Here is a 10107-nt window from a genome sequence, read left to right as displayed (position 1 = left end):
GGAATTATATGATATTTGTCTTTTTGTGTCTGGCTTATTTCATTTAGCAGAAAATCTTCAAGGTTCATCCATGTTGTAACATGAACCAGAATATTCATGAATATTCTGAATAATATTAAAGCTTTCTTTAGCTGAATAATATTCTTAAAGCTGAATAATATTCCATTATACACACACACACACACATTTCATTCACCCATTTGGCAAGTCACTTGTAGTTATTAACTTCATTCTTTTATTTAGATGACTTCTTTGCTAGGCTATTTTTTTCTTATTCCTTAAAATATGTTATCATCTATCCTAGAGGTTCTCAACCCTAGGGCAATTTTGCATACTCCCCTTTCCCCACAGGGGATATTTGGTAATGTCTGGGGCTTTCATGTTGTCTCAGTGGAGGGTGACACTACTGCATCTGGTGAATAGAGACCAGGGATGCTGCCAAGCATCCTATGATACACAGGACAAGCCCCCAAAATAGAGAATGATGTAGCCCAGACTGTCATAATGCAAGGTTGAGAAACCCTATCTAGAAAACCGATATTTTATTAGAAAAAGAAAATATTTTATTTATTTATTTGACAGAGAGAGAGAGAGAGAGAGAGAGAGTGAGAGATCAGCAGGGTGGGGAAGGGCAGAGGAAGAGGGAGAAGGATGCTCTCTGCTGAGCAAGGAGCCCAACACAGGGTTCCATCCCAGAAACCCGGGATCATGACCTGAGCCAAAGGCTGACACTTAACCAACTGAGCCACCCAGGTCCCCCAAGACCCATATTTTAAACAGGATTATTTGGTGCCTCAATCTATGTTTCTTTGCTTTAGGATTCTGCAGGCCCTTATGAATACTCCACACTAGCCAAGAAACAGGGCACCCTCCCCCTGAGCCAGCTCCACCTCCCCTTGTTTCCTGCTTCCTGCCTTCTGTCCCCCAGCCAATCTGTGCATCTGTGCTTCCACAACCTCCCTTCACTCTCTGTACCCCTATTGATAACCCTGAACTTCAAAATTTGTCCAGCTTAGGCTCAATGGTCAACTACTTCAACTCTTACCAACGAGACTTCCTTTGCCATCTGAACCTGAACTGTGTCCACAGGGCAGAGTCTACCTTCAGGTCATCTTCATTGTCCTCTTTCTCCCGTGCTGTGGGGCTGCCTGGCCTCACTGTATATTCTCTACGTTTCTTTAGCCCTTGCTTCACCACTATGATTTCCCAAATGTTTCTTACCTTGGTTTTTTCCCCTCTGACTCCTAATCTACAAGGACACTCTCCATCATTTTTCCTCTCTTGGAGCACTCAACCCTCCATATCCCTTCCAGAGAAATGATTTCATCTCTATTCGCAAACCAGGTCAGGAGGCATGAAAGCCTCTCCATCTTCTTTTTCTCCCTTTATAATGTCTTTTTCTCATGTCTTTCCAGTCTCCACAACTGCAGGAACTGGTTTCTCTGCCTACACACACAGAACAGAGGTCATCATGCTTCTCACAGACAAATGTCTCCATGATTACTACTTACTGATCCCCAAACGTAGGTGCAAACTTCCAGAATTATTTGTAATTGTAGACTTCCTGGCTGGCATAGTCTGACTTCTGCCTCCACCACTAAAGTGGGATTACACCATTGAGCACCAGTGACCTCCTCACTCCCACACGACACATTTTCTCCATTCACAATGACCTCTTAAGATCATTTGACATAACTAGCTTATGTCTTTTTAAATTTGACTTCTGTGACCCTAAAATAATGTGGCTCAACTGCAACCTCTTTGGCTTTTTCTTCTCTCTCTCTCTCTCTCTCTTTATTGACTATTCTTCTCCCTCCCTCTATTCTTCTTAAATATTAACATTTCCTTAAGCTAACTCCTTGATCTCTTACTCATGTTCCTATGTTTTCTTCACTGACAAAATCACCCACTAGCAACCTTTCTTCACTGTGAGACATTGAGAAGAAGTCCCATTTTTACTTTATTGCAGAGTTAAATATAACATGCCCATCCTTGTTACATGTCCCTTCTGCTTTGTCATTACTGCGAGTGGCACCCTCCTTCTCTCCTTCTCCCATGCCAGAAGCTCTCCAGTCCTCTCTGACCCCCACACTTTTCCCTGTGCCTTAGGGCCAAGAAGCCACCCACCCTCCCACCTCCTTTGTTCCCTTTTCTTTATCTCATGTCTTTTCCTTCTTCTTCAATCCCCACACCATCTCCAGAGCCCAAGCATTTTTTACCTCATGGTGCTTCTAACCCCTCTTAACTAGTTTCCTTGCTACCATTTTTCACCTTCTAATATATTTTACACGATAGCAAATATACTGCTCTTAATATCTTGCTTTCTACCTGGTACTCCTTGGCTTTGCCGGGTTGGCTATGGGAAGCACTGGGTGGGCAAGAGCTGAGCCACGACTCCAGGTGAAGAAAGAGAATTCATTAGGTCTACGCATCTAGCTATGGAAGCATAATCAAGATTTGTATTCTCCAGCAATAAGCACTTGGAAATGTGTGTCTGGAGCGTTGAGTAGCAACCAGGAGACTGTCTGAAGATGGGCAAGGATGCGTGGAGTATGCATGCCATTCACACAAAAGCCCGGAACTTCCCACGACAGTCAGCCTGGTTGGAAGCAGAGGCGGACCGCGTCTGTATCCCTGGAAACCAGCAGGTTCAAGCAGGTGGGCAGTAAGCTTTGGGGAGATACCGCCGGCAGACGCTGAAAGTTGATTCATGGACAGATTGGGGCTTGTTGGCAGAATGCCCAAACTCTGGAGAGGCTGAGCTATGTTGGGGTAGGCTGGAAACACAAAGTATAACACACTTCAGGGACATGTTTGCCAACCTCAGAGCAGGAACTAGAGCAAGACTGGATGGCGAGCAAATGAACTACTGAATTAGGACATCCTCCACTCCCCCTGCCGAAACAGACTGCCATCACTGGACAACTGCCATCATTGGGAAAAGAGAGGAAAACCAAAATCCATCAAAAATCCTCAGCATAAAAGGAGAAAAAAATGACTGGGAAATATCAGAAAGGGAGACAGAACATGAGAGACCCCTAACTCTGGGAAACGAACCAGGGGCGGTGGAAGGGGAGGTGGGCGGGGGGTGGGGGTGACTGGGTGATGGGCACTGAGGTGGGCACTTGACAGGACGAGCACTGGGTGTTATTCTATAGGTTGGTAAATTGAACACCAATAAAAAATAAATTTATATATAAAAAAATCCTCAGCATATATTCCTTTTCTGTAGGAAAATATCCAAATCCCTTAGCGTTTCAAAGGGAACTGCCCCTGCCCAGAAAGTAGACTTGTGTATCTTTTTAATCTGGGACCCAACCTTCACATATGCCCTATTTTAGTCAACCCCCTAGGCCATCAAACATACAACTTCACTTTCCCACAATCCTTACTTACACTCTGGCCTATCCCAACACCTTCCGCCATTAAAATTAATTCCTCCATCCCTTCTCCAGTGAGGCCTTCCTTGAGCAAACATGGCCCATCCTGTCTCCCTCTTCTGGACTCCCTTCGCAGCCACTGTGTAATTTATTTCTCAATTAAACACATATGTAATCATCTGCCTGTTGTTCTGAGCTTACCTTTAACTTCTCCTATGATTATGTCTTCATTCCCCAATTAGAAAGAAAGGTCCTTGAGACCAGGAAACTGACCTCACATTTGCCACTTTATCTCCCATGGCTCTCAAAATAGGGTTGTTTACCTAGCAAGTAATTGCCAAATATTTGATTTAATTGTCACCATTTCCTTTAAAATGAGAAAGCCCAAGAGCAAAGAACACCTTCCTGTCTTCGTGCCTTAGCCGTACATTTTGTGAGTTCTTCTCATTTACATTACTCTTCTGATAAAAGCGTTTGCCATAGTAACAGAATTTGCCGGTGATGCTCAGTCTTTAGTAATAAGCATGGATGCAGATTTCTTGGCGGAAGCTGGAATGCATACACTGACAATTAAAAAACCAATATGTTGAGGAAATATACCAAATGATTATTTCTCTTTTGTTTTTCCTCTGAGTCTTTATTTAAAGGTCTTTTCCAAAAGATAAATATTGTCACTCATTTAACTGTGTATTTCAAATTGCTAGAGGTTTGGGGCTTTGCTTTTTATGTTTGTCTTTATACAGATCCAAGAGCTGTGAACAATTGAATCGGGTAAGTCTGGCAAGAATATCCTAAGATTGATAGAAATTTATTTTTCCTTCCTTCAAGATGAGAAGGCCAGGGAGGGACGGGGCTCAGGGAGAGGGAATTGTAGGCAGAAGGCTACATTTTTCTTTTAATAAAGCCATGGTGTGGGAGTTAGAGTACCCTGTTATGTCTCTGCTCCCCAAACTCTCAGGGGACTTGGTAACTGCTGAATAGTGTATTTGTCTAGGTAAGCTGGGCTGATGGGGGGCGGGGGTCAGTCCTGGTGATCCTTGAAAGCCAGTTGAAGAAGGTGTCCTGACTTCTGCTGGCCTGCGGCTCTTACTGCAGACGGTATCCCCTATTCGGCAGAGATTTCTGTTCCTCCCAACCTCGGCAGCCCCTGTGGATCCCCCTGCCCTACCCGCTCCCCACAGCTTCCAAGGCACCGCGGGAAGTGCATCTCATCACACAGGGCTTGCTTTCACGCCCCTGCAAGGTCAGACAAGCCAAGTCGCTGTGATTGTCCCTCAAGAAAGTGTGACTTCCAAAGGCTAAGCTTCCTGGGGGGACTTAATTATAAGAGGCAGCCCATGTTCCTTTTGGCTTTTCAAAATAAGCTGAGCTCCTTGCTGGTTGAGAAAAACAAGAACATATTGACAGATTGATTTCTTTTCACATGCTGATTTCCATCATAAACAAAAAGTCTGTGCTGTTCAGGAGCAGAGGCAACACGGGGTACAGTTTGCCTTATTTTATCCTCATATTTCCAGGGCACATGTCGCATTCAGAAAGGACACCCACTCGGACCAGGGCTGGAGAGGGGGCTGCGCTCCCACAGTTTTCTCCCATTTCATTATTTTTCCGCATTGCCAGCCATTCCTTTTTCTCACCTCTTGACTTTGTTGAATTGACTTAGACTTTTTTTCTCCTCCGATCGTTCATTTTTCACTAGCTTCAGTGCATTTGCAAACTCGGGTTTTGCACACTGGGGACATCATTTGTCCAAATGAACTATTCTTCAGGAGAAATAAGCTAAGTTGAGTTGTGCAAAAACAAGAGTTTGGTTCTGGCTGTGTCCACACCCTTTACCCACCCAGGTGTCTTTATGTCGGGAGCTTCATAGCCAATTTTATGGTCACTGCAATGAATTCAAATTGTGCAACAGCGCAAAAACAGTATCTTTGTGTGTTGCTTGGGTTCCAGTGGTTTTGATTATGCAGTAGCCACCAGGCTACACTCAAACACTCTGTTTACACAGCAGCTGATCCAACTCAGGTTGCTATAAATGAAACTGGATCAGCCCTTCTAGATCAGAAAATGAGAAGATGCCTAATTTTCTGATATTCCCAAGCTTTTTGCTCTATGTGGAAAAAGACCGCCTCGGGAAGACAATTGCCCTGTTTAAATCTCTGCACATTGTCACACTGAAACGGGAATTGGTATCTGGCAACTTGCAGAATGCTTTAGCACTAAGATGTTCCCATTTTTTTTTTAAAGAGGAAGATTTCACAAAGATATTTAAAAGAATTGTAAAAGGTAGCATCTTTTGCTTAATTTTATGTGACCAATAAATTTCTGGAGAAAAATCAATGTATGAGAAACCACACATTTTCTTTATCACTTCTACATGGAAGAACATCAATTGTGACAAGAGAGTTGAATCATTTGTAGGCATCAGGAAGATTCTGGAAGGTCTTCTTGGTGATTGTGTCCTCCACTGGAATCCTCACTTGACAAGGAGTAGCCAGTAGTGGGACTGCCAGTTCACCCAGGAAAAACACGAAATGGCAAACAGATCTCTGGCACTCAGTCAGCCTATAGGCTGGAGTTAAGATTCTCAAAACACAAGATAATAGTTTATTTGCACCCCATGAGGGCCCAGATCCAGGATTCCAGGTGAGGGCCTGTTCTGAGGTTGGGCTGACATCTCAGGGAAGAAGGTGCTGGAGTGCAGCAAGTGGGAGCCTTGAAATATCCCCCAAAAGAAGCATCTGGTAAATTTGCCCAAGTTCCTCGAGACAGAACTGTAAGAAGGTAAGAAATTAAACAAATTTAAACATGTAAAAGGCAGTGAAGAAAGGAATGAGTCCCATTTGGAAAGCTGTATGGGCGTTAGGACACAGACCCTGACCCATCTGGGACAGGGAGGCAGCAGGGGATCCAGAGGCCACAAAAATGACAATGAGCAGGTGTCTGTGGGCAGAGCCTGGGGGGGTGGTTATGAGGTCCAGTCCCAGCAGTGAGGGGGCCAGGTTGCCATTCCACAGCACAGGAGTACTCGGGACCAGCCAGACGGGGCCCCGAGGTCAACACTCCCATCTGTGCTGGGCCCTCTCACTGAGTGATGAGCTGACTTACTCCAGAGGGTTCTTCAGAGTGCAGAGTCCCCACTTCTCCCGAAGTGAGGAGCTCAGAGTCTAGCATCATGTCACTAGGATATTAGCAGGAATGTCTTCCCCAGGGTGGAGAATGATAGAAAGAAGTTCCGCAGCCTTGAGGAGCAAATATAACATGCTAAATAAGCATGTTGGACCAAAGGGAAAAGCTCCTTTCTCTAGTAAACTTAAAAAAAAAAAAAAAAAAGTTAGGGAGAGGTGACAAGGATAGGAAGGTAGCATCTCCACTCAGACTTTGTGGACATCTGAAACCGAAGCCCAGAGCAAGACTCTGTCCTCCCTCCACCCTGGCCTCAGTCCTCTTTCCCGTCTCAGCATTTGATGCATGTAGCCAGAGACCCAGCGTGCCCCTTCCTCCAGCCCACCCCTCTCAGTCTGGCACCCTGCCCCTCTCTCCAGGGCACCCCCCACCCCCCCAGGCCCTCGCTGCCTCCTTCCACTTTCCTCCCAGGGGCTTCATGCTGGGCCATCCCCCATCTGTAAGCTCTGTGGCCCGCCTGCCCTACTGCCAGCCCCTGCTCCTGCCCCCTGCCCTGAACCTCTGCAGCCTGCCACCCTGCCGGCTCTCCTCCAAGCCCTCACCCAGCAGGGGTGTGTGTGTGTGTGTGTGTGTGTGTGTGTAACTTCCCGCTTCTCAGAGGAGACCACTCACTGATTAGGGCCCATCCTAACCCACCCGGTCTTAACCTAATGTCTTCAAAAAGATCCTATTTCCAAACAACGCCACTTTCTCAGGTTGCGGATGGACATGAAGTCCTGGGAAACTGTTCCAACAGCACAGCCCCCCAGCGTCAGAGACATATCCAAACCTTCCTCACTGGGCCTCCCGGTCCCCACCACCCCCACTGCCCCCCTTGTGCACCTGCAGCACCCTTCCCTGGGACCCTGGCTCCTCTCAAGACTCAGCTTTTGACTGAAATGGCCCTTCTTCAGAGAAGACCTCCCAGTCACCTAAGTGTATTCTTCTGTTTTTTAATTGATATTTGACTTCATATTTCCTGTCCTTTTTCCAACTGGAATGTAATCTCCCTGGAGGTAGACAGGGGTCTGTCTCCTCCATCAGCGGGGCTCTGGGCCAGAGGGGAAGGGATTCCTGGAGGGTGATGTGACCCACTAACATGCCTGTCTCCCGTATGGCCCATTCCTGTGAAAGAGAGGGGAAGCCACCCTGTCGTTGCAGCCAGGCGCAGCCCCAGCATTCCATAGGCCACCCCCCCTGCATCAGTAACCCTTGACCTTGCTTCAGTGACACCCCTTCCAGAGCCTTCTCACACATTTCTTTCTTAATCCCTTCCAGTAAAAGTTACTGTCACAGACACACTGTACCTGCCTGTCCTGCGACCATTTGAAGGCCAACAGTATTTAAATATGTGACTGCTGTCACATCTGCGGGCATGGGGCCTGCTGAGGATCCCTGTCCGCCTCCTGAATGGGTTTCTGTAAAGTCTGTGACTTCTCCGCCCTGTTTGCAAAAAGAGGTACGGCCACAGCTGCTTTAGCTTTTGCAATCCTTCTTGCTATTTCTTAACACACCTGCGGACTCTGTGAGATCCGTGTGGATGGCCCTGTGGGTACAAACGTCAGCAGCTTCCCACAGAGGACTGAAGCGTTTTGAAACATGATGCTGGCCGATCACGTCTCCCTTTGACGTCGTTGGGGACAGAGAAAAGGAGGCGACAGGGCAGCAAATGTGATGTTGAATGGGTGCCAGGTGACAAGCACCGTCAGGCTTCTGCATCGCAGGTGGGAAAGGAAAAAGGCATCATCCATGGCGTTGGGGGAGGAGTATTTAAATATGTTGGGGGTTGTGAGTAGTAAAGAAAATACATACTGTCTCCTATCACAAACAGAAGGCCTGGAGCGCCGCCACAGGCCCCTTGTGAGGAGGGGCCCGGCCCTGGGTTGAGGAAGCAGCCCCCCCCCCCCCAGCCGCGGGCTCCCCGAGGACACCGGGCGGCCAGGCGCAGCCTACCTTAGGTCTGGGCCTCCCGAGTGCGGGTTTGGCACGAGCGCGTGGGAGCGGGCCAGGTGCCAGTGCAGCAGATGGCTGTAACGACAAGCATATGTCCAGTAACAGGTACACGCACCGCCTCTGAGCGTTAATCAGAGCCGGCCGCCTCTCGCGGGGGGCACACGCGGCCCTCGAGCCGAGCTCCCGCTGCGCGCCTCTGGCGCCCTGCAGGGCTGGGGGAGGGCTCAGCCTGCGCCCCGCAAGCCGCCCTTCCCGGCGCGCCCCGGAGCAGGTGCACACACACCCCGCAGGTGCACATGCCCAGAGCTGGCGCCGTCCGGCTCCGGCACCCCCGCTGCTCCCCTGGGGTGGGACCCCCTCAGACTCTCCGCCTCCGGGCAGGGGGCCTCTGGAGGTGCGCAGGGGCCGCACCCCACCCTGGCAGGCTCCCCGCCGTCGTCCTTCCCTGGGAGGTCTTGCGTGAGGACGCAGCCGGTGCACATGCCACATTGGCTTCTCATTGGGAACCCACTCCTCGGGTTGTATTTACTCCCCACGAAGATGCGCAGATCTCGTGGCACACGACTCCTACGAGGTTGGGCTTTCCTTCCTTCCGGGACTGGCGCAAACCCAGCCTGCAGGGCAACCCCATCTTGGTGCTCGGTCGGAAGAAAGACGATAGAAAGATCCCTCGCATGGCAGCGCCTGGGCGGGAATTGGAAGCTATGCTCTGCCTCCAGAGGCCCTGCCTTCTGCAACATCTGCTTTGTCTCTCTGTTTAGCGTGGTGTTCCGGGAAGCCCCTCAACAGTGCTGCTGAACCAGGGAATAGAGGAAGGATGTGCTCAAAACCACCCTGTGTTATCCCTCTAGAGCTAAGGGCCCGAGGGTTTCTAACTTTGTTTTACAAGAAATAGAAGTGGGAACATGGGGTAAGACTAAGGGCTAGGAATTAAGATACATAATGGATTCTCACAGCCGCTGTGTGAGGGAGGTAAGCACACATTATACCTCATTAATATGAAATAAACAGTGACCTTTGGAGTTTTATACATTCATTTACTCAACAGTATGCTCAAGAGCAGGGAATGTAGGAACCAACCAGCCAGGCAAGGTTTATCTGAGCAACCAGGTCTTCAGTAGAGCAGGGATGAGGTTGGAGGTGCAGGTGGAGGCCTGGAAGGGCCTTGTTTCCACCCTGGGGGTGAGGATTATCCTCAGTTTAGAACCTTGGACCACATCCAGGATCCCTGGGTGGCGCAGCGGTTTGGCGCCTGCCTTTGGCCCAGGGCGCGATCCTGGAGACCCGGGATCGAATCCCACGTCGGGCTCCCGGTGCATGGAGCCTGCTTCTCCCTCTGCCTGTGTCTCTGCCTCTCTCTCTCTCTCTCCTCTGTGACTATCATGAATAAATAAATAAAATCTTTAAAAAAAAAAAAAAAAAAAAAAAGAACCTTGGACCACATCCTGAGGAAACAGGGAAGGTCTATGGAGCTCCCCATAACATGAAAGTCAAGATCATAGGACTTGGATAATGTCTCAAATATTATCAGCATGTATTAAATGTAAACCCATAAATTCCATTTCCCCAAAGGCCATTTCTATAACAAGAGTCAGCCAACGTTTTCAAATAG

At 48.4% G+C, this 10107-nt stretch overlaps 1 long non-coding RNA gene across 1 annotated transcript; it reads right to left on the bottom strand.

The window, feature by feature from the left end:
- Positions 1-3224: 3224 nt before the first annotated feature.
- Positions 3225-8632, bottom strand: LOC144287413 (uncharacterized). Its single transcript, XR_013355213.1, has 4 exons — positions 8496-8632; positions 7850-7985; positions 6486-6689; positions 3225-6151 (listed from the first exon to the last, which is right to left on the bottom strand). It is a non-coding gene; the product is annotated as an uncharacterized LOC144287413 (long non-coding RNA).
- Positions 8633-10107: the final 1475 nt, after the last annotated feature.

Source organism: Canis aureus, chromosome 17 (genome assembly GCF_053574225.1).
Source record: "Canis aureus isolate CA01 chromosome 17, VMU_Caureus_v.1.0, whole genome shotgun sequence".
In the NCBI taxonomy this organism is placed as follows: Eukaryota; Metazoa; Chordata; class Mammalia; order Carnivora; family Canidae; genus Canis; species Canis aureus.
The sequence above is the reverse complement of the archived record's forward strand: the minus strand, read 5'-3'. Positions and strand labels throughout refer to the sequence as shown.